Source organism: Arachis ipaensis, chromosome B02 (assembly GCF_000816755.2).
Source record: "Arachis ipaensis cultivar K30076 chromosome B02, Araip1.1, whole genome shotgun sequence".
Lineage (NCBI taxonomy): Eukaryota > Viridiplantae > Streptophyta > Magnoliopsida > Fabales > Fabaceae > Arachis > Arachis ipaensis.
The window spans coordinates 53,107,699-53,132,083 of record NC_029786.2 but is presented as its reverse complement, the minus strand read 5'-3'; the positions used below and the strand labels follow the sequence as shown (position 1 = coordinate 53,132,083).

The window sequence follows — 24,385 nt, the reverse complement described above, 5'->3', positions numbered from 1 at the left end:
CACTGGCCACGCGTAGGCGTCAGCCACGCATGCACGTCATATGTATGCTGGACCAGTCACGCGTACGCGTCGTCCACGCGTGAGCATCGCTACCAGATTCTGAAATACTTAATTTTTTGTGTTCCTTCCACTTTTGCATGCTTCTTTTCCATCCTCTAAGCCATTTCTGCCCTATAAACCTTGAAAACACTTAACAAACATATCACGGTATCAAATGGTAATAAGAGAGGATTAAAATTAGCAAATTTAAGGCCAAAGAAGCATGTTTTCAATCATAGCACAAAATTAGGAAGAAAAATATAAAACATGCGAATTATATGCATAAGTGTAAGAGTAATGGATAAAATCCACTCAATTCAATATAAAATAAACCATAAAATAGTGTTTTATCAATCTCCCCACACTTAAACATTAGCATGTCATCAGGCTAAGCTCAAGAGAAGCTATAAAGGAGGTGAAGAGGAATGGTAGAAATTATGAAATGCAACCTATCTATATGAATGCAATGAAATGAAAAATACTTTTACCTACTTGGTTAAAAGTAAATAAATCTTGTAAAAACGAATATGGACTGGATTCCACTAATTCAAATCATAAAATGAAGTACAAATAGACTTGCAAGAAGGAAGCTCGTGAAAGCCGGAAACAAAGAATCGATCATCAAACCCTCACCGGAAGTGTATACACTCTGATCACTCTAGTGTTTAAGGTTCGATTCTCTCAATTCTCTACTAATCTTGCTTTCTAAGACTTCACTACAACATTTTGGGTCTATGGTCACGGTTTTTTTGGTCATGGTTTTTAGAAAAAGGGTGACCATAGGGTACCTATGGTCACGATTTTTTAAAAAAAGGTGGCCTAAAAGGGTCTATGGTCACGGTTTTGGTGGTGACCTAAAGGGGTCTATGGTGACGGTTTTTTACAGTGACCAAAAAGGGTCTATGGTCACGGTTTTGGGAGGTGGCCTAAAGTGGTTTATGGTCACGGTTTTGGGGGGTGGCCTAAAAGGATCTATGGTCACGGTTTGGGGGGTGACCTAAAGGGGTCTATAGTCACGATTTTTTACGGTGACCAAACAGGGTCTATGGTCACGGTTTTTTAAAAAAGGGTGACCATAGAGTACCTTGTCCAAAACGGCGTCGTTTCTCTTCCTTTTAAAAATTCACATTTTTTTTATCCAAACGACGTCATGCAAACACCCTCCCTCCCCCCAACCAAAATCCCTCATCCCCCCAACTTTCCCCATTCCCTCGTAAGTTCTCCCCAAATTTCCCCAATCCTTCAGCTCGTAAGTTCCTAAGTTAGCGTTAAAAAAAAATAAGAGAACTGGCCAAGCCTTCTTTTCTGCCCAGCCACGCACCCTCCTCCCCTCTCTCGTCGTGCAAAACCTAGTCGCCGGTCACCAGCTTCGAAGCCCACTGTCCGTTGTCATCTTGCTCCAACCCGTGAAGCTGGGCATCAGCTCCGCTTTGCCCACCGTCCGTCATTGGCGTCCGTTGGGTCATCCTGGAGCTTGTCTCGAAGCCTCAAACCCGTCGCCGTTCGTGTCATCATTGTGGAAGCCTCAAAGCTCTCCCTAAATCTGCGAATCACCAGCTTCACGGGCCTGGTGTACAAAGCCCTCAAAGCTCTTCGTGTCAGCATTCACTCACTCCATTGAGTATTCCAAGTAAGTTTCTTTTTTTTCTTTTCTACAAACACTCTGTTGCGTTCAAGATCCGTGTTGATATTTCCTCTTAAAGCATGCAACCTTAACTTTGGCATCTTTCTTAATGTAATAATGATTATAGGTAGATCTATTGTAATTTGAATCATATCTACAATCATGCTTTTCAACTTCATGAATTTTATCCTGCAAAATAGATCAGCATTGCAATACAATGTTAGTACTCTGTAAGTAATATTTTGATACATACATACATACACTTATCTTGAAGACAAAACCATTAAAGCATGATTTTCTTACTCTTTCATGTTGGAATATATTACAGACTTCTTCGGCGTTCCATAGTCTTGTTTGTTGACAGCAATTTTTGCTAGACTCTTCATGAATGATTTTCCAACACATTTTTTTAATCAAGCTATGCATTTTTATATATTTTTTATTATTATATGAATAAATACTTATAAGAGACTTGTCTGATAGGCTTTTTATCCCTATGTCTGCAAAGAAACCACAAGAATTTAATTAGTTTAGTTTTTACAATTAGCTAAGTTTTTTCAATTTGATCTCATAATTTCAATTCTAATGAGCATTGATCTGCATTCGGAGAGTCCCTTTAGGGTTTCTCTTTAGCTATATATCATATCCTATTATTCTAATTGAAAGTGTACTAATACATATAGGGATACCCTGAAATCGAAGCATAATAAATGGAATGCAAGTTTGACTTTTAACTTTCAATTTTTAGGGCTTGTAATTTGTTCATTTATTAGCTAGGGGCATATGCTTGTAATCTATTGTAGCACTACTGCTGCTGCTTCTATTAATATGTCTAGTTATTTTAGAGGAATATTATGTATGATGCATTCATGCTTGTCTCTCATTACATTCTCCTTTTAAATGCGGTTGATTTTTATAGTTTTAGTATATAAGTTTTCTAATTTGCTAATTTAGTACTTCATTCTATTTAGGATCATGTAATTGTTTAATGTTTTCCATGTGAAATGTGTGTCTTGGTATCATCTACTCTATTCTTAGTGCTTCAAATGAATGCTATGCTACCCTATTCTTACTGCTTCAAATGAATGCTATGATGCAGATGTTTGGTGAAAAAGCTTTTGAGAAATATGGAAAAATTTTAATTTCCTTTACAATCAGGGCATGTCTTCTAGTTTAGGATGCTTTGGGTGGGAGTGATTGAAAAAGTTACTGGTTAATCTGAAGGAATTTAGACATTGTGAGAGTTAAATAATTTGCATCAGTTTGTGGATTATGTATTTTTTATCATCTATAGTAAGTATCTATTTGAATGTTTTGAGTTATAAAATAGAATAAAACTAAGGAGCTTGCTATCTTCTGCGATGTAGAAGTTGGTCTTGTTATATTCTCCAACACTGCAAAACTTTATGAATATGCAAACACAAGGTTTCAACTTTCAACCATACTTCATTTAATTCATTTTCATTTTAATTAATAACCATGCTGATAATTAGTACATGATTTATCATAATAATATTATTGATGATTATGCATGACCAAAATCTTATATATCGATAGCCTTGTTACATTTCTAATTAACAACTTCTAACAAGCTTTATAAGATTAATAAAGCTAAGCCATATGCTGTGTTCATCCGAAGACAGAGCTGCAGAGAGAAGAGATCTAGTATCTTAATTAACTAGTATTCATCAGATACTCTTTTTCCTTAATCAATAGTCTTAAATTTGACTTTTGAGAATGAAAAAATGGGGATTAAAAGAACTAGCTATATCCCTTATTATAGGATCTTAAATACTCTAATAAAATTGTCTTTTCATATATAAATATGTTTTAAAACAGATAACTTCTTTCATTTTACTTTTCATGCATTATTGTTACCTTCCATCTTAAGTAAGTATATATAAACTGCAGAACTAACATTGAGAAAACTTTTTCTAGTCATGAAAATCAATTATATGGTTTATTCTATAATGATGATATACATAATTTGTTCAAAGAAGAAATATATTCATATATAGTGTTTCGGGTATAAACCTTTTTTTATCCTGCTCATATATAAGGTAAGGAGCAATGATATCTCAACATATTAGCTATCAATTATTATAGTAAGATTATTTATATACTTCGATTTCGTTAACATAATAATTTTAGATTATTTAAGGATTTTTGTATCTATTTTCTTTGATTTTTCAAATAGGTTTGTGTTTTCCAAAATATTTTCTAATTATTGATATGTAAAATCTTCAATTGTTAAATTGCATATATTTTCCAGAACATGCTTGATTATGTCTCATTTTAAGATTGATTATTTTCAAGAAGTTTAAAATAGAAATTATCTTGTATTTTATATTAATTCAGGATTAATATTTATTAATTGATTATTTTATTTACCTACTTTTAAATGTTCTTTACCGTCCTTTGATTTTTTTGTTTTGTTTTGTATACAAGATTATTTTTTTGGACTGGTAAAGACAAAAGGAGTTGATTAATTGTTGTGGCACAGTGTATAACAACTTTAAATAGTATCTCAAAATAAAGGAACTAAGCAGTAAGTTTATATCATTCTTGTCATATAAAATAATTTGATCTTCTATTTATTTAGGTAGTAAGTGTGTATATAGTAGCTAAATTGTCACTATAATTGACTTATTAGATCTTATTTAGTAAGTTCAGATATTTGCATTATTAGGTTTAATCATTCAAGAATTTTCATTCACCTTCTAATTTCTATGTTCTTCAATCCAAATCATATTGCTTATGTTTCTTAATTTGTTCACTTATACTACTAGTAACTTAGTTTCAATACACGAATTAGTCATATATGAAAACCTTATTTCAGCAGCTTACTTACTAACTAAATGCAAAATCAAGTAAGAAAAAGGTTTAAAACTCCTTTATTTTATCTTTTGCTGTATTAATAATAGAAATGAGTTCTTTTTTATTATTTATTTATTTTGACAAATGAAAAAACTCAATGAGTTACTGCAGCAAGTATAACTTGCAAAGTTCCAATAGCAAGAAACTAAATAAGCATAGTTTATTTTATAGCCTTAGTTTGCTGCATATGTACTGCATCATGAAAAGCATTTTTGCTCTGTTCTAACATGTTTATTTATTTTGCTAGCAGGAAGACATGATGTGATGAAGAAAATATGTTCCATACATATATGACATGGGATGAGTCTTACAATGACCTTAGTTATGTAAATGTAATATTTTGATGTGTTCTGTACTTTTTGAGGTATTATATGTAATTGGATAAATTACACTCTATTTTGATTTGTGTTGTTTAGAGTAAAAATTAAACATATCTATCTTATAATGAAACTTTTATGATTTAGATTTCTTGAGTTTTTTATTTTTAGATTTATTTTGTGATTATCATTATTTTGGGATGTGATTATAATTTAAAAAAAAAATCCCATAAACAACAACAGGCTATAGTCACCGTTTTTAAAATAGGGTGACCATAGATAACCTATGGTCACGGTTTTTTACCGTGACCATAGATAAGGCTATGGTCACGATTTTAAGAAGGAGTGACCATAGATAACCTATGATCACGGTTTTTTACCGTGACCATAGATAAGGCTATGGCCACGGTTTTGAGATGGGGGTGACCATAGAAGCTATGGCCATGGCAAAAACCGTGATCATAGATAAGGCTATGATCACGATTTTGAGGTGGGGTGACCATAGAGGCTATGGTCACGGTTTTAAAGAGGGGTGACCATAGAGGCTATGGTCACGGTAGAAACCGTGACCATAGATAAGGCTATGGTCATGGTTTCCACGTGTGACCATAGATTAACCTATGGTCACGGTAAAAAAACGTGGCCTAAAGTGTCAGATTTTGAAAATTGATACCATGACTATAGAAACCGTGACCATAGATAAAAAAATCATGACCATAGACCTATGGCCCCGAGAGAATAGGTCACGGTAAAAAACCGTGACCATAGGTCCAAAACTGTGACCATAGATCTATGTTCACCCTTTTTACTAGCTATGATCACATTTTTTTACCATGACTATAGGCCTTTTTTTGTAGTGCTTGCTCTTCTTCTACCAATCAACAAAAATTTAATGCAGAAATACACATATCAAGAGGTCTTTCCAAGGGTTGTAATGGGGTTAGGGTCAAAGTAGGATTGTATTTGGTCAAGTGGACAAAGATCTGAATCCTTGATTAACCCAAACTTCCCACCTAACTTAAGACAATCCATGTAATCAGAATACAAAATCTAACTATCCATTAACTGTGTTTACCACATATTCATGCATCCGATTTTGAGTACAGTACATATGCATTGCTATCACTATTTACTTTGGGGCATTTTGTCCAATTTTATTATTTGCTCTTTTTTTTTCTTTTTTTTTCCTCTTTTTTTTTCCTTTTTATCTTTTTATTTTTCTTTTCTTTTGTTTTTCTCAATGCATATGATTAAGGTATTGAATGCATAAATATGTCAATATTCTTTTCACATTTTTACAAAAAGTATAACATATCCAATTTCCAAACCAAATGTTACCAACTTACCATACCCAATTTTCCCACACTTAATTCATGAACACTTTCACTAGTCTAAGCTAACCAAGGATTCAAATTAAGGACATTATTTATTTTCTACTTAGAGTTAGTTATGAGCCAAAGTAAAGAATAAATAGGGTTAAAAAAGGCTCAACATTGGTTTGCAAAGGATAATGAAAAGGGTAAGGCCATATGGGTATGTGAGCTATAGTGAAACAAAGGCCTGAATCACATAAGTGCATGCATACATCAATCAATGGAAATATAGAATCAAGCAAGACAAATATCACAATTTTAGAGAGAACAACACACACCAAAACAGAATATTAGTTGATAAAATGAAACCAAACAAATATGTTCAAAAATCTTACTAGGTTTGTGTGTTCGAGCTCTAAACCATATTTCAAAATAAATTTCTTCAAGCAAGTTCGAAAATTTTAATTCAAATTAGTGAAATGCTCTAAAAAGTTTCTTGAAAAAGAAAATATTACTTCAACCAAGTAGAAGCTAAATGCAAGCAACTAACTGACCATGCAATCTATTATGCAATGCAACAAATCATTAACAAAGAAAATTAAACATTGGTGTTGAAAAGAAAGTAACTAACCCACGGAAGTCGGTATCGACCTCCCCACACTTAAAGATTGCACCGTCCTCGGTGTATGCAAAGATGTGCAAGTGGACGGGTTGCTACAACTGATGCTCTTTCTCCAAAGAGTGTGCGGCGGGACTTGTTTGCTCGCCCTATTTAGAAGCATTCCGTTTCCCTTCTTGGTGGCCATCCTGAAAGAAGAGAAAGAGGAAGAAGAATAACCCACAAATAAAGATATGCAAACAAATAAAATATAGGTGGGCTAATGCCAAATAGTAATGAGGTTCTCAACTACATGGTAGCTACAACATGTAAGTGAGAAGACAATGTAAGCAGAGGGCATATCAACTAAATATCAACCAAGTCAAGAAGCACCCAAAATAATGCAGGAAATATGCAACAGTTGAGTAAGAAAATTTTAACACCAATGTGAAAACAACAAATATAGAAAAGAAAAGGAGAAGAAACAACAAAGTTAAAATACCATGAATGCGAGTATGCAAATGTAATAAATAAAACAAAGAAAGAGAATAAGGATGAGAAGGGAGGAGAAGAAAGTGGGAAAGGAGAAGGAAAGAATAAGAAATGAGAGAAAAAAGATGAAGAATGGTAAACAGGAAGCGACGCGTAAGCATCGCCCATGCGCACGCGTGGGTAGAAGGTTGAAGGAGTGACGCATAAGCGTCGTCCATGCCTACGCGTGGGAAGCCAAAATTGCAAATGACGCGTACGCATCGCTGACACGTACGCGTGGTTTGGGTTGTGCGCCTGGCACCCCACCCGCACAGTTCCCGCACAACTCTCAGAAAAAATGAACCAAAGAGCAACATCCAATATAACGCATGTGCGTCGGCCACGCGCACGCGTGGAACACTTTTTTTTTTAACAAACAAGTTATGAAATTAATGCCAAACATTATTAAACAAGTAAAACCACAACTTAAACTGAATAAACCTAACTAGAATTGAAAATTCAACTTATTACCAATATAAATAAAAGATAAAATAGGAAGAATTTACCATGGTGGGGTGTCTCCCACATAGCACTTTTAGTTAAAGTCCTTAAGTTGGACATTTGGTGAGCTCCTTGTCTTGGTGGCTTGTGCTTGAACTCATCTTTAAACTTCCACCACCGCTTGGACTTCCAATAAGCTCTAACATTTCCAAATGAATTCACCAAGCCTTGATGACGTTCTTCACAAGCTTTGAGCTCCCAAAATTGATCCTCTTGTATACCGAGATCCCAAATGTTGTTTCTACACCTGTCTTTAAGTGGATCATCATTGTTCCAACCGGGTGGCAAGCAATCTGAATTCTCAATGAAGTACCAAACTCTTCTCTTAGATCCAACCAATTGATCACTACTCCAACCCTTGCATCTAGCTTTTGAAATCTTAACCTTGATGAGTCTTAATTTGCAACTCTAACCACTAGTCCTTCTCTTACGCTTAATTCCACAAAGTCTCCTAAGTTGGCCATCTGTTTCAAGAATACCATACTCAAGTGGGACAATAAAGCTAATAGAGATAAGTTTTACCCCTCAAATAAAGGAGTATATGGCAACCTAGGTAGAGAAGTTTCCAATGATCTTGATAAAGCATATTCAACTCCTGTCCAACCTTGTCAAAGGACTTCCACCTTTTGAAAAGATTTTTCATCTTCAAGCTCTTCCTCACTGAATTCATCCAACTCTTTTCCATCACTCAAATCATAAATATGAGGTTGAGAGAAATCTACTTCAACGTTGCTTTCAATTTCATCGGGAGAAGGCTCTTCTAACTCAAGGATTTCACTTGTGGATGCAGATTTATTACTAGGAGGGCTTGATTCATGATCATCATTACTAAGGGAACTTACCTCTTGATCTATTCCGTCCAATTCTTCATAGGGAATATGCCTTGGATGTTGTGCAGACCCTCCTCAACATTAATTTCAAGCTTCTTAGAGGAATACTCTACAACTCTAGATTCACATGGAGGTTCAGCATCTCCTAAGTCTTCGACCACTTCTTCCTCTTCAATAATTATGGCTTCTTCCAATTGTTCCAGTACGAAATCACATTCTTCATTCTCCACCGGAGTTCCTAATCTCTCCTTCATGCTACCTTCTTCATTAGATTCTCCACATGTAGCCATTGAAGTACTTTGAATGTCCAAACATTGGGAAGCTAATCGACTTACTACCTCTGTCAAGGTAGCCATGAATTCTAGTACCTCCCTTTGCATCTCTCTTTGCCCTTAAAGAAGAACACCAAGAGTGTCATCTATTGGAGGTTGGAGTGGATATGAGGGTTCATTTCTTAGGAGGAAAGGTTCATGATAGAAGGGTGGTTCATCATGATAAGGATGTGGTAGTTCAACACTCTCCATCTTTTCCACTTGTTGCACAACACACTCCAGTCCCTTATTCTCAAGTTGAGATTTGTTAGCCATGAGAGCTTCATGTGCTTTTTGGCTTTCCTCTCGCTCTATTTGATGGATGGTTGCTTGAAGTCGATCCATTGCTTCCTTAAAATGATCCCGTGGCTCTTGTTCCACTTGGCTATCATAAGTAGGATCACAGTGCTCTTGGATTGATGGATATGGACATTCTCCTATGGAGGGTTGTAGTGGAAAAGGAAATTCATATTGTGGTTGAAAATTTTCATACATTGGAGGTGGTGTATATTGAGGTGGTGATTCTTAGGAGTAATTATATTGGAATTGGGGTGATTCTATGTATGGTTCATATGACTCATAAGGTGGTTGGTATAGTGGATCAGGGTTAGGATCATATGGAGGTGTTTGGTGGTAGGGGGCTTGTGAGTATGGTGGTTCAAAGCTATGTTGAAGAGGGGGTTCATAGGCATATAGTGGTGGTTGTTGGTAGTTACAAAGAGGTCCACCATATCTATTGTCTTGGTACGCATCAAAAAGTGGTTCTTGTTCATAGTGCATCGGAGGTGGTTGTTGCCAAGATGGTTGTCCATAAGCTTGAGGCTCCTCCCACCTTTGATTGTCCCATCCTTGATGCATGTTCTCATTGCAGCTTCCATTTCCTACAACATAATTTGAACCAAACTCATAGCCAAAGGGGTGAGAATTCATAGTAACAAGAGAAAATAAAAATAAAAACTAATAAGAAATAATGAAATTAAACTACTAAAGCTAGCAACAACTAACAAGGAAACAAAAAGGCAAACATATTCAGAATAACCAATAATAAGGCACACATTTTCAAGTCTCCTGCAACGGTACCAAAAACTTGACGGAGGAAAAATGTCGGTAAAGATCTTCACAAAAATATCACGTTGCAAGTATAGTTCTAAACTGACAATTAAACCTCAATCAACGTTTAGATTGTTTGTCACAAATACAAACCCAATAAAATTAACTAAAGTATTCAAACCTCGGGTCGTCTCTCAATGAATTACAGGGAAGTGTACATACTATTGGTTATGGGAAAATATTTTTTTTGGGTTTTGTAATGAGAAATAAGAAAGTAAAATGGCGAGAAAATAAACTAATAATTAAGAAAGCTCTTAGCAAGGAAAGAAACTAAGAAGTCCTATCCTCATTATCATCTTCAATTGTGATGGTAAATGTGAATTGCCTTCACTTAGTTAACCTCTAAACAATGGAGGAAGGTCAAGTATATACAATCAACTTGAGTTCACAAGTCCTAGTCAACTCATAGTGAGAGACTATATTTGGTGAAGTTCAAGCTAACCGGCAATCTTCAATCACCAATCAATAAAAAACTTTTGATAACTCAAGAGTCTCTAAATAATCAATCCAAGTCAAGAGCATAAAAATCCAAATTAAAATCTAACCAAGCATTTTATCAAACACTTGGAAGGCACAAAATAAAAACATATAAAATTAATAAGGAATATTAAATCTAAACAACCAATTACAAGAATCAATGACTAACAATTAAAGAGAGCAATAATAATCATAGAGAACATAAATTGTATTAAAAGAAATCAAACGTAACAAGAGCTCATAAACATAAAAATGGCGAAAAAGAGAAATTAACTAGAGAAGAAGATGAACTAAAGTGCTTAAACAAATAACAGTAAGAGAAAACTAAATTAAATGAAGATTGAACCTGAACCTAAGGAGAAATTGGAAGAAGAAACCCTAAACCTAGAGAGTGGAGAGAGCCTCTCTCTCTAGAATTCTACATCTAAACCCTAAAGTGTGTGAATGAAAGTATGAATGATTGATGCCTTCTGGCCTCACTCTGTAGTCTCTAATCAATATTTTTGGGCCTGAAACTGGGTCAAAAGCAGCCCAGAAATTGCTCCCAGCATTTTCTACAATTGCAGCACGTGACGCTCTGTCACGCGTACACGTCACCCACGTGTACGTGTCGCTTGAACTCGACACTAGCCACGCGTAGGCGTCAGCCATGCGTGTGCGTCATATGTATGCGGCCCCAGTCACACGTACGCGTTGTCCACGCATGCGCATCACTACCAGATTCTGAAATACTTGATTTCTTGTGTTCCTTTCACTTTTGCATGCTTCTTTTTGATGCACGAAAATTTGCCTCTCAACAAATTTCCACCGGCAAGTGCATCGGATTATCGTCAAGTAAAAACTCACTATAGAGTGAGGTCGAATCCCACAGGGATTGGTTGGTTGATCAATGTTAATTGGAGAATTGTTCTAGTTGAACTGGATCAAATTTGAATTGGGATGTGTAGGAAATTAAATGGCGGGAAAAGTAAATTGCAAGGAATATAAATGGCGGAATGTAAATTGCAAGCTGTAAAGAGCAGAAAACTAAATTGCAAGAAATTAAATGGGAACGGGGGAATTAGACATCAAATTAAAGAACACAATGTCAAAGAATGGGTAGATCAGAAATGGGAAAGCTCATTGGGGTCAGGAGATGTCATAATTCTCTAGATCAAGTTCATTTTCATCTCTTCCTCAATCAATACATTCATTGATCTCCTTGGCAATCTTAGGTGATTGAATCCTAATTCCTTGGCAATCCAATCTCTCTAAGCATGAACAATTGCCCAATTCCTTGATTTAAGTGCTCATGGGAAGAGATGATGTATGGTCACTGATTATACCACAGACATTCATAGATCAAAGTATTGGTATGATTACATGTCACGATATCCATCCAAACCCCAACCTAATCCTAATGTGAGAAAGAATTCAAGCATGATTTTGTAATTTCTCTTCCAAGCTTATCACATAACCCAATTACATTCAATTTCTTTTCCAAGACAATTGAATGATTAAATGAAGAACGAATCCTTTCTAGGTAGATCAAGAGAAAAGATAGAAGAAGAAGTATGAAAACTAATATTGATCCATTGAATTACACAGAGCTCCCTAACCCAATGAAAGGGGTTTAGTTGTTCATAGCTCTAAAAATAGAAAATGGAATTGAGAGGTACATTGCATAATGAAAAAAACAGAGAAAGTAAATTTGGGCAGAGTTTCAGCACTTCATGTGTAAGGCCCCCTTCTAACTAAAACTCTAATATATTTATACACTTTCTTCTTTCAGTCTTCAAGTACTTGGACTGGGCCCTTTGGCCTCTGTTGAAGCTAGTTGGAAGTGGCCTGTAGTGAAGTTGATGAGGAAGTTTAAAAGTTAACGTTCATACTCTTGCTAGGTGCCTTTTTGTATTGAAATTGGCTTGACGTTGGAGTTCAACGTTTGAGCTCAAACGTTGGGTCAAACGTTGCCAATTGAGGCTGGGACGTTGGCCTTGGCATTTGACCAACGTTGGACCTAACGTTGGAGTCCAACTTTAGCTCATCCAAACGCGTCACTTCAAAAATTTCCTTGGAATTTGTCGAACACGTTGGACTCAACGTTGGACCACCAACATCTGCCAATCCACGCGTGCGCGTTGATTGGCCAAAATGCAAACCCACGCTTACGCGTGATCCACGCGTACGCGTCATTGCACATTTTCCCAATCTTCAAAACTTGAAAACCATCGCGTACATTGGAGGGAACGTTGGACCCCAACGTTGCCTCCAACGTTGGCACCTTTTCTACCTCAACGTTGGACCCAAAGTTGGAGTCCAACTTTGGCTCCAACTTTGGTCTCTTGAATTGAAGTTGGAGGCAAAGTTGGAGTCCAACTTTGGCTCCAACTTTGCACCCTTATTAGCCAACGTTTGAGGTAGCGCTTGAGGTCCAACTTTGGGCTCAAACGTTTCCTTCTTGCTTATAGTTTGAGGCAATGTTGGAGTCCAACTTTGGCTCCAACTTTGCACCCTTCTTGGCCAACGTTTAAGGTAAAGTTGGAGTCCAACTTTGGCTCCAACTTTACACCTCTTTGAGTATGGACGTTGGACCTAACGTTGGAGCACCAACTTTGGCTCCAACGTTGGTCTCCCCCTCTTCTTCATCAACGTTTGAGGCAATATTGGAGAACCAACTTTGGCTCCAACGTTGCTTCCTTTTGCTTTCTTCATTGGCCCTTTTGTTGCTTCTTTGCTCTTCCTTCCTTAGCTTCCTTTTCACCTATCATCAATCAAACATGTGCATCAAAGTTTGCTATAATCACAAGATATTTGCATCATTCAATCATCAAGCTAAAATTGCATAAAATATTGTAAAAAGCACATAAATAACCAAGTTTAATTGAATCAAGGGATGCATGAAATTATTATCCAAATACTTACTTATAGCTCAAGAAAGTGCATAAAACCTAATGAAAATAACAGAAAAAGGCTTGTGAAACTAGCCTAAGATGCCTTGGCATTACAACACCAAACTTAAATCTTGCTTGTCCCCAAGCAAGCACTAAATCATGAGAAAGAATGAATGAAAACAGAGAGGGATATTAGTCCTTATTGGAAAGCAATTAAACTTGGTTCATGGGGTTTCACGCAGATAATTTTCCAGCTCAACTTTTATTAATCTCAAGATGTAAGATGTCCTTCTAAGTTCTAACTAAGATGCTGCTATGACCCTTGTTGTTTATTCATCCTTGGTTTTTGCTTTTTCACTTAGGAACTTTATTCTTTATTTATAGCTCAGTGTTCTGTGTTGAGGCAGCTTTTTAGATAAGCTTTTAGTCAACACTCCCGACCCATATGGCTCAAGGTGTTGGGTGATGAAGCACCCCTCGGACTTACTAGCTCAAGCCTCTTCTCATCACATACACACTACAGACACTTGGCTCAAATTTCATCCTAGAGACATTGGTGCCCAACACTTTTTTGGGTTACTAAATGCCTTGTAACTAGGTTGCTCTTGATGGTGGACTTTTGGTTGATAATCCCGAGTTAGTTAACCCAAGTTATCAAGTGTTAAAACACTCTTCAGAATCTATTTATCCAAGCAGATCCTAGTACAAAAATACCACAGACATGTGTCTCAAGGCTTAAGCTATTGGTGCCTAGCTTATTCTTTGTTTCTTACAATTTTGGTTGCCAACGTTGGGGCTGCCATTGGAGGTCAAACTTTGCCTCCAACGTTAGCTTTTCTTGTTTTTCTTGTTTCTATTTCTTTCTTCCAAGGCTTATTATTTTCAAGAGTTCTATAAACAGCAACTAGTTTCATCTGAACATCTCTTGAAAAGGTACGGTTCATCCCAGATGAAGTACTTTGCATCATTAACAAGCTTCCTCCTCTAATGTTTGTTGAATTCTGGAGGTACCTCCCCAGTGGCTTTAAAATTTGCAATGTCTGTAAACCAGGGTGCCTTGTGAACCAACATCAGTTGCTCATCAGGGAAATATTCATTTATATTCAGGCTATGTGTGTTTCCTTCTTCATAGGGAATCATTGACAAGTGATCTGCCACCTTTTTTTCCACTCCCTTCTTGTCTTTAATCTCTATGTTAAACTCCTGCAGCAATAAGATCCACCTTATCAACCTTGGTTTTGACTCTTGCTTGGCAAGTAGATATTTCAATGCTGCATGATCAGTAAAAATAATCACTTTAGATCCAATGAGATATGATCCAAAATTATCAAATGCAAATAATATTGCCAGTATTTCCTTTTCAGTAGTTGTGTAATTTCTTTGGGTTTCATTTAGGACTTTGTTGGCATAGTATATGACATGCACTAAATTACCTTTCCTCTGTCCTAACACTGCCCTAATAGCAACATCTAATCATCGCACATCAGTTCAAAGGGTAACTCCCAGTTAGGTGGGGCAATTATAGGTGCTGAGGAAAGCTTTTTCTTTAGAGTTTCAAAAGCCAATATGCAATCTTGATCAAAGACAAAAGGTGTATCAAAGACAAGTAAATTGCTCAAAGGCTTGGCTATTTTTGAAAAATCTCTGATAAACCTTCTGTAAAATCCAGCATGTCTTAGGAAACTCCTAATTGCCTTGACATTACTAGGTGGAGGTAATTTCTCAATTAATTCCACCTTAGCTCTGTCCACTTCAATGCCTTTGTTAGAGACTTTGTGACCAAGGACTATTCCTTCTGTCACCATAAAATGGCATTTCTCCCAGTTCAAAATCAGATTGGTCTCTTGGCATCTCTTCAGCACCAAGGCAAGGTGGTGTAGGCAATTAGGGAAGGAATCTCCAAATACTGAAAAGTCGTCCATAAAGACTTCAATGAATTTTTCAATCATGTTTGAAAAGATAGACAACATGTATCTTTAGAAAGTTGCTGGTGCATTGCACAATCCAAATGGCATGCATCTGTAAGCAAAGACTCCATATGGACAAGTGAAGGATGTTTTCTCCTGGTCTCTTGGATCAAATACTATTTGATTGTATCCTGAATAGCCATCCAAGAAGCAATAATATGCATGTCCTGCAAGCCTTTCTAGCATCTGGTCCATGAAAGGGAGTGGGAAGTGATCTTTTCTTGTAGCTTTATTAAGCTTTCTATAGTCAATGCACATCCTCCATCCCGTGACAGTTCTTGTAGGGATGAGTTCATTCCTTTCATTGGACACTACATTGATGCTTCTCTTTTTGGAAAACACTTGAACAGGGCTCACCCATGGGCTATCTGAAATTGGGTAGATCACCCCTGCCTGCCAAAGCTTCATAACTTCCTTTTACACCACCTCCTTCATGACTGGATTCAATCTTCTTTGGGCTTGAATGGAAGGTTTAGTATCTTCTTCCAATAGGATCTTATGCATGCATATGGATGAACTTATCCCTTTTAAATCAGCAAGGGTCCATCCAATGGCACTTTGGTACTTTTGCAACACCTTGATTAATTCCTCTTCCTGTTCTTGACTAAGAGCAGAATTGATGATTACTGGGTAACTTTCATTACTTCCCAAGTAGACAAACTTGAGAGTGGGGGGCAATGCTTTCAGTTCAAGTTTAGGTGCCTCTTTCTTCTCTTTCTTTTCTTCTGATGTGGTCTGGCTGAGCACTTCAGCTGATTGGATTTCGGTAGCCTCCATGTTTAATGTGGAACCCTCTTCCGTCACCTCTTCAAGTTCTTCATCAAAGGTTTCTTGCACTACAATTTCCACTGCATCTAACCTCATACACTCTCCTAGTGACTCCTGTGGGTAGCTCATGGCCTTGAACACATTGAACACCATTTTCTCATCATGTAGCCTAAGGGTAAGCTCACCCTTTTAGACATCGATGATGGCTCCAATAGTGGCTAAAAATGGCCTTCCTAGAATGATTGAGGCTATGGCCTCTTCCTCCATATACAATACCACAAAGTCAGCGGGGAAGATGAAGTATCCTACCTTTACCAACAAATCTTCTACTATTCCATGAGGGAATTTGAATGATCGGTCTGCCAATTGGAGGGCCATTCTTGTTGGTTTGGCTTCCTCAATCTTCATTCTTTTTATCATTGCCAAGGACATCAAATTTATGCTAGCTCCCAAATCACATAAGGCCTTTTTAACTGTGATATCCCCTATAATACAGGGGATTTGGAAGCTCCCTGGGTCCTTCAATTTTTGAGGCAGTTTGTGTTGAATGATAACACTACATTCTTCAGTTAAAACCATAGTTTCATCATTCCTCTAACTTCTCTTCTTGGTCATTAATTCCTTTAGAAACTTAGCATAGAGTGGCATTTGATCTAATGCTTCAGCAAAGGGAATGTTGATCTGCAGTCTCTTGAACACCTCCAAGAATCTGGAGAATTGACTGTCTTTTGCATTCTTCATTAATCGCTGAGGGTAGGGGGCTTTAGGGACATATGGCCTTAAGACTTCTTCTTCCTCTGGTGGATTGGGAGCATGTGTTTGTGCCTCTTTCTTGTCACTTGGACTCTCATCTGTCTCTCTCTCTTGAGTTTCTTTTGATGTCTCCTTCAGTTCCTTTCCACTCATGAGTGTAATGACTTTGCATTCCTCCCTTGAGTTTGCCTTGATGACATTATATGGGTTATGGCTAGGGACATGCTTGGTGAGGTATCCAATTTGTGCTTCAAGTTTCTGAATGGCAGCATCTTGGTTTTGCAGATTGGATCTCACTTCCTCCTTGAATTTTTTCATATCTTCAGACTCCTTGCAGAGATGTGCAAGCATAGCTTCAATGCTAGCTAGCTTATCATCAGATGGTGGGTTGAGATTTTGATGTTGAGGCTGGTTGTTTTGGGTACAGTATGGTGGCTGGGTGTAAGTGTTTTGTAAGGCTTGGTATGATCTTTGATTGGGTTGATGGTAGGTTGAATTGTTGTAATGATTGGAGTTGTGAGGTTTTTGGTCTTGGCTCTGGCTTTGTTGATTTCCCCACCCAAAGTTTGGGAGGTTCTTCCAGCCAGGATTGTAAGTTTTGGAGTATGGGTCATGGGGTTGTCTTGATGAATTTCCAATGTAGTTAGCCTGCTTCCAATCTCTTCCTTCTTCTGCATTGAACTCCTCTTGGGTTGTTGCTGGTTGAGTATTAATTGCTGCAACTTAGTTCTTCTCCATCTGCTTGGTTAGTGATGACCGGAATTTACTCCCCATATAAAAATAATGAATCCGTTCTTTTGGCAAGTGCAACAAAAATATCGTCAAGTAATAACCCATTAGGAGTGGGATCGTATCCACAGATATTGGTAGATTTGAGCAATTTTAACCAATGGGTGAATTAGTTAAGCTGAGCAATATAGATTGTGATTGCAGAAATTTAAATGAACAGGAATGTAAATGACTCAAAAATAAAATGAAACAGTAAAATGCAGAAAAGTAAATGGCAAGAATGTAAAGTGCAGAAACATAAATGACTTAATTGTAAATGGGAATGGGGAATAATAGAATGTAAAGAAAGCTATAAAGAATGTGGAAGATGAGAATAGGGAAAATTCATTGAGATCAGGAGATGTTGTTCTCTTTGGATTAAATCCAGCTCATCTCATCTTCAATCATGCAACTCATTGACCTCTTGGCAATCATGATTGATTGAACCCCAATCCCTTGGTGATTCAATCTCTCAAATCTTGATAATCAGCCAACTCCTTGGTCTAATTGCTCATGAAGAGAGATATGCTTGGTCCCTGATTATACCACACATCCTCATAGATCCAAATAGTGGGTGGATTATATGTCACCATATCCAATCACCAAAACCCAGATCTACTCAAGTGTGAGAAGGGATTTCAAGCATGGTTTCATGTTTCCTTTTCTAAGGTTCCCATGAAACCCATTTTGCATTCAACCTCTTTCCCAAGATGATTGAACACTAGCATTAAAACAAAATTCCTTCTAGCAAATCAAAGAGAAGATGAAGAGAAGAAGAAATTCACTATCATTAATAAATCAAGTACAACAGAGCTCACTCTCTCAATGAGAGGGAATTTAGCTACTCATAGCTTAAGAGAAAAGTACAAGATATGGAAGAGATGATGTGAAAAGTAAATCTAACTATACTTCAACAAAACTGTTACTCAACAACCCCTTCTCAGTACTTTCAGGGGTTATTTATACTACTCCTAGCACTAGAATTAAGAAAATACAAAAGAGAAAAGAAAATTACAACTGGAGGGAAAGAAAAACTCAAAAAACGTGACTTCTCCAAGCTTGGCGTGTGGCTGGCGCTTGAGTGGCGTGCCACGCCTAGCCACTGATTTTGGCTTGGCACACTACGCCCAGCTCCCCAAGTGGCACGCTCCATGCATCAAGCTCCCTGGCGTGGCATGCCTTTGAACCCGAGTGGCACGCCCAGGATCTTTTTGAACTTTGGTTAGCCTGGCGTGCCATGCCTTCGAGCCCAAGTGGCATGCCCAGGCCTTTTTTTAAAGCTTGGTTAGCCTGGCGTGCCACGCCTTCGAGCCCAAGTGGCATGCCCAGGCCTTTTTCTTCTTCTTCTCCTCTCTAGAAAGTTGAACTGGCGTGGCACGCCCAGGGTCTGGTGTGCCATGCCCACTTTGTGCTTCCTCTTCTTTTCTGGAGAGTTGAACTAGCGTGGCACGCCTAGGGTCTGGCGTGCCACGCCCCTTATGTGTGCTTGATTCCTTCTCTGGAGAGTTGAACTAGCGTGGCACGCCCAGGGTCTGGCGTGCCACGCCCCTTATGTGTGCTTGATCCCTTGGTTGGCGTGCCACGCCCAGAGCTCAAGTGGCACGCCCAAGTGAGAAATGATGGCTGGCATGCCACGCCTTCGATACCAAGTGGCACGCCAATGAGTGGTTGAGCATTGGCGTGCCACGCCTGAGACTCAAGTGGCACGCCCAAGTGATGAATGAAAGATGGCGTGCCACGCCTTCGATACTAAGTGGCACGCCCAGTGAGTGGTGGAGCATTGGCATGCCACGCCTGAGACTCAAGTGGCACGTCCAAGTGAGGAATGATAGTTGGCATGCTACGCCTTCGATACCAAGTGGCACGCCCAAGTGTCTGGCCCTTCACCTCCTTCTTTGGAAAACTGAACTGGCGTGCCACACCTAGGTCCTCAAGTGGCACGCCCAAGTGCTGGATGAGAGTTGGCGTGCCATGCCTTCGACAGCAAGTGGCATGCCTAGGCTTATTCTCTTCTGGCATGCCATGCCCACAAACTCAAGTGGCACACCCCATGGTATGCAATGGAGTTGGCGTGCCACGCCCAGCTTGGCGTGCCACCCCCCTTTGTGGCCTTCAACTTTGCTCTCTGGAAAATATAACTAGCGTGCCACGCTTGGCTCCTGGCGTGCCACACCCATGTTAAAGATTTGAGAACCTTCTCTGGAAAATAAAACTGGCGTGCCATGCCTAGCTCCTGGCGTGCCACGCCTAGCTCCTGGCATGCCACGCCCACATACTTTCGTGGCGTTTGTTCCAAGTGGCACGCCAGTTTCACACGCCCAGCTTTATTTTGTTATTTTCTTCCCTTTTTGTTGCTCTTTTCACCTGAAATTTTGCACAAACTCATTTCAAAGCAATGTACCATAATATTCATCAATTAGTTCATGAATTGCAATGATTTAATGAGATTATGCTCTTTTATGGTCCTTTTTAGATAAGAAAAAAGGGTAAATGATGCAAGTCATCACAACACCAAACTTAAGCTTTTCTTGTCCCAAGCAAATTAGTGTGAGTCATTTTTAATTGGATTGAGACTTGACCTTAGAGAGATGCATTCATTACCAATGATAGGGTTAAGTGTTAACTCATGCATGAATCTTATTGATTTAATGTCATAATGAACTCCTAGACTCTTGAGGATTCTTCCAAGTATTTGCCTTAGACTCCCTTTCTATTGATTGTCACCTTGAAGTAGCAAGAATTGTTTCTCTTTCTTTTGATTGTTCTTTTCTTTGTACTTCTCTTTTTTCTATTGACCACGACTCTAAATATTTTGTCTCAAGACGACCCTTTAGTTAGGCTTTCAATTAGCACTCACAAACCAGTTGGTTTTAGGGTACTAGGTGTTGAAACACCCTTAAGAATTTACTTGCCCAGGTCTCTCTTTTTGACACATCTTTACCACAAGCATCTACTAGGATTTCTAACTCTTTTGAGCTATTTAGTGTTTTCTTCCATCCTAGTAGTTGATGCTCAAAGCCTTGGGTCTTTTTGCTCACTACTTCTTGGTTCTATGGATATTCAAGGGACATCCTTGGCCTCTACTTATCATATCCCTTAAGTCTAGTTGCTCATCAGAGCTTATTTTCTTTCAGATTCATTCATTGTCTCATACTTAAGCCTTTCTCTCTTAGTTTTGAATGGTCTCACTTGGTCTTAGTCTCGTTTACTCTTGTTTTTATACAACTCACCATAGACTCTTATGGAAACAAACTATTTTTTTATTTGATGATCATGAGACTTAAACAACATTGCATTTTCTTTCTTAAAAATTAAAGTTAAATCCCAAAGGACTCATAAATAGATTAAGTATAAGGAAATTAAAGCAACTATCCTAGCACTACAACTATTATCAAACTACTAACAGAAATTCAGAATTAAAAACTTGAGATTATCAATCATGGGACTCAACAACCTTTGATTCTTGGAGCAGCTTTAATCTCTGAAAACACTTAACACACATATCAAGGCATCGAATGGTATAAAGGGAGAATTAATATTAATGAAATTAAGGTCAAAGGAGCATGTTTTCAATCATAGCATAAAATCGGGAAGGAAAATATAAAACATGCGATTTCTATGAATAAGCGTGAGAATAATGGATGAAAAACCACTCAATTTAGCACAATATAAACCATAAAATAGTGATTTATCAAGCTTCAATTCATTGGCTCTTTTCCTTTGTCTTTCTTCTTGGAGGAGGAGTCATCACCATATTTCTCTAAGGATCTTTCTTGTGCCTTGGTGTCCTTAGGCTTCCAAAATCCCAGCCTTCTCATGTAGGCCCTCTCATCTTTCTTGTGCTTGGCCAATATTTTCTCTTGCCTAGCACTTAGCTCCTCCATTCCTTTCATGAATGTGGGGTATCCAGGGTTCAAGGCAGCCACAACATTGCACAAATGATTCATTTTTGCTTGTGTGTTGATGTCATACTGCCTCCTTGAAGTAGTTCTAGCATTATAAAGATGCCTACACTCAGCAAGGTCCCTCTGCTGCCATTTGCCTTGTTCCACAATTTTGTTGAGGATGCCTTGCATCTCTTCCCAGTTGAATTGGCCTTGTTGCTCCTTCATGTACTCCATGCTTCCTTGGAGTTATTGTATGCTCTCTTGCATTTGATCTCATTGTTGTTGTTACTCTTTGAGTTGGTGACATCTTCTCTCAAGTGGTGTATATCTCCCCTTATCTGGTGAATGTCTCCTTGTATTTGTTCCCAATTGAAACCTTTAGAAAATTGTTGATATGGTGGTGGTAGAAGTGGTAGGTGATGTGGTTGATCTTCAGCTTCTTCTTCTTGGTGTGGTGGACCTTGTGGCTCATGAACATGAGCTCTGTGCTCCCTTGCTCTCTGAAGTGGATTGAAAGCCACCACTTTGGCCATCTTCTTAGCAGTTATAGGCTTCTCTTGGTCCACTAGCACTTCATCAATGATCTTCTCAACTCCTGCTTCATCACACAGCCTTTGAATGATGCTTGGAAAGGCCAACCTTATGCTATCATTGGTACTTTTCAGCACCCTATTGATATTGTTGGCAATCATCTCCCCAACATTGATATTTTCTCCCTTCATTATGCTGTATAAGAGCACAGCTCTTTCCAATGTCACCTCTGAAGTGTTGGATGTTGGGTTGAGAGACCTTCTTACAAAATCCAGCCACCCTCTAGCTTGGGGGCTCAAATCCCTTCTCCTTAGTTGGTTAGGCCTTCCATCTTTGTCATTGATCCACTGTACATTCAGTACACAAATCTCATTCAGGATTTTTTCAAAGCCAGGATCTTATTGCTTTATCTTCTCTTCATAGCTCCGGGTAGAGTTTGTTTGCTTCACCATCAGCATCCTATCTATGTTGGAGGGGCTATAGTCAATAGCTTTCCCCCTGACATAACTCAGATAGGCATAAGGTTGCCCAAGTTGTGGCACTGCATTGGTGTAAAATTCTCTGACCAAGTTCTCTACCACCTTCCTTGGTGAATTTCTGGATGCTCATTCCTTCCAAGTTGGAAGTCCATCTCCGGAATGATTTACCTCTCACTCACCCAACCATAAAATTTATTTTGGTTGAATGATGAGAGGAACTTGTATTCATTGAAGCTTGAGGATCTGGAGGTTGGTTCCTTGGTCATTCTCTTCTTTGATGAGGGGGCTCTTGATGGTGCCATTGGGGTGAGAAAAGAGGTTTAGAAGGTTGAAGAAGAGTTAAAGAAGAGGTAAAGAACAGAAATCAAAGCAAGGATTTGCTCCACAACACCAAACTTAGGACTTGATTTTCCCTAATCAAGTAGAAGAAAATAGGAAGTAAGGGAACAAAAGGAAGAAGAAGTGCAGAGGTTTGGGAGTGAAGTTGGGTTTGAAGTGTGGAGGGGAGTGGAGGGGTAAGTGGCTTTTATAAGAAGAAAGAGTAGCCTGGAGGGTGGGGAAGATGGGAAGTAAAAAGCAATTAAATGTTTTCCTACTTGGGAATGGTGCCTAGCGTGGGAAGAGGCGCCAATCCTCATCCCTTTGGCTTCCTTCAGATGTTGGGTTCCAAGGTGAAAGTACACTTTGACTCTTTGCCCAGTGAACTATTAATCAAGTTGGCCCCACCTCTCCTGAAATTGAAGACCAAAAACCCCATCAATAATGACAAAAAGAATTCTTCACATTCCCTCTATTATGAGTCAATTAAGATGCAATTGATGAGTGTCCCTTGGAACACCAAACTTAATCTCATTGCATCTAATAAATTGCGTTCATCATTGAATTTTAATGTGTTCATAAGGGTGGAATAAATTTACTTCTTTCACATTCCTTCTCTTTGATGACATGTCACCATGTCATGTTTTTCTATGCTTTTTCATAGAAGAAATTAATGATTTGTGCTTAAATATTGAATGCTTTTGTGCTTAAATGGTATATTTTCTTGATCTTTTAATTTTATAAATCTTGTAGGAAATAAGAAGAAAAAGAAGCAAAGAAGCACAAAATAAGCTAAAAAGGAGAAAAAAAGAGCTTTGGGGAACACTTTGAAGTTGGAGCACACTTTGGAGCCTTAGGCCACGCTTTTAAAAGCGTGGCCCATGACCAAATAAAAGGAAAATAGGCAATCAGCACAAAGCTTAGCTCACAGAGTGAGCAGAGCGCTACAAGAGTGCAAAATGAGCTTGGAAAGCAAAATTTTGGCTAAGTTAAAATCTGGGCGCTCATAGCATGACCATGCCTACTTCAAAGGGCTATAACTTGAGCTACAGATGTCCGATTGATATGCTTCCAGTTGCGTTGGAAAGCTGACGTTCAGAGCTTTCCAACGATGTATGGCAATCCATATTTGGCATGAAATTGGGGCACGAACGAGATGCATCTTTAAGGGCTAAAAATAAGCAAAAATAGACCAAAGTGCAACCACCAAGATTCGAAGAGGGAGACACAAGGAAACCAAGGGAGCGCTTTCTCTCAAGGGACCAAATTTCATTTAATTTGTTTTTCATTTCAATTTCATTTTATTTTGTAAAAGCCTATATAAAGGCATCATTCCCATTTTCAAAAGGGAGCTGGATTTTAGAGAGTATAGGAGAGCTCTACTAGAGAGCACTAGGGGGAATTGAGAAGGAGAATTGATCTCTCTTCTTCCTTGTTCTTGCTTCTACACTTTTTCTTTTCTTGCTTTGAATTTTGGGTGGAGAATTGAAGAAATTCTGTTTCAATCTCACCT

The 24,385-nt window shown here is 38.2% G+C and overlaps 1 long non-coding RNA gene across 2 annotated transcripts; it reads left to right on the top strand.

Moving 5' to 3' along the window:
- LOC107628331 lies at nt 1,190-5,007 on the top strand. Of its 2 annotated transcripts, none has more exons than XR_001617714.2 (2): nt 1,190-1,669; nt 4,788-5,007. It is a non-coding gene; the product is annotated as an uncharacterized LOC107628331 (long non-coding RNA). The 2 variants fall into 2 exon arrangements; XR_002357419.1 differs by having other exon boundaries at nt 1,363-1,669; nt 4,791-5,007.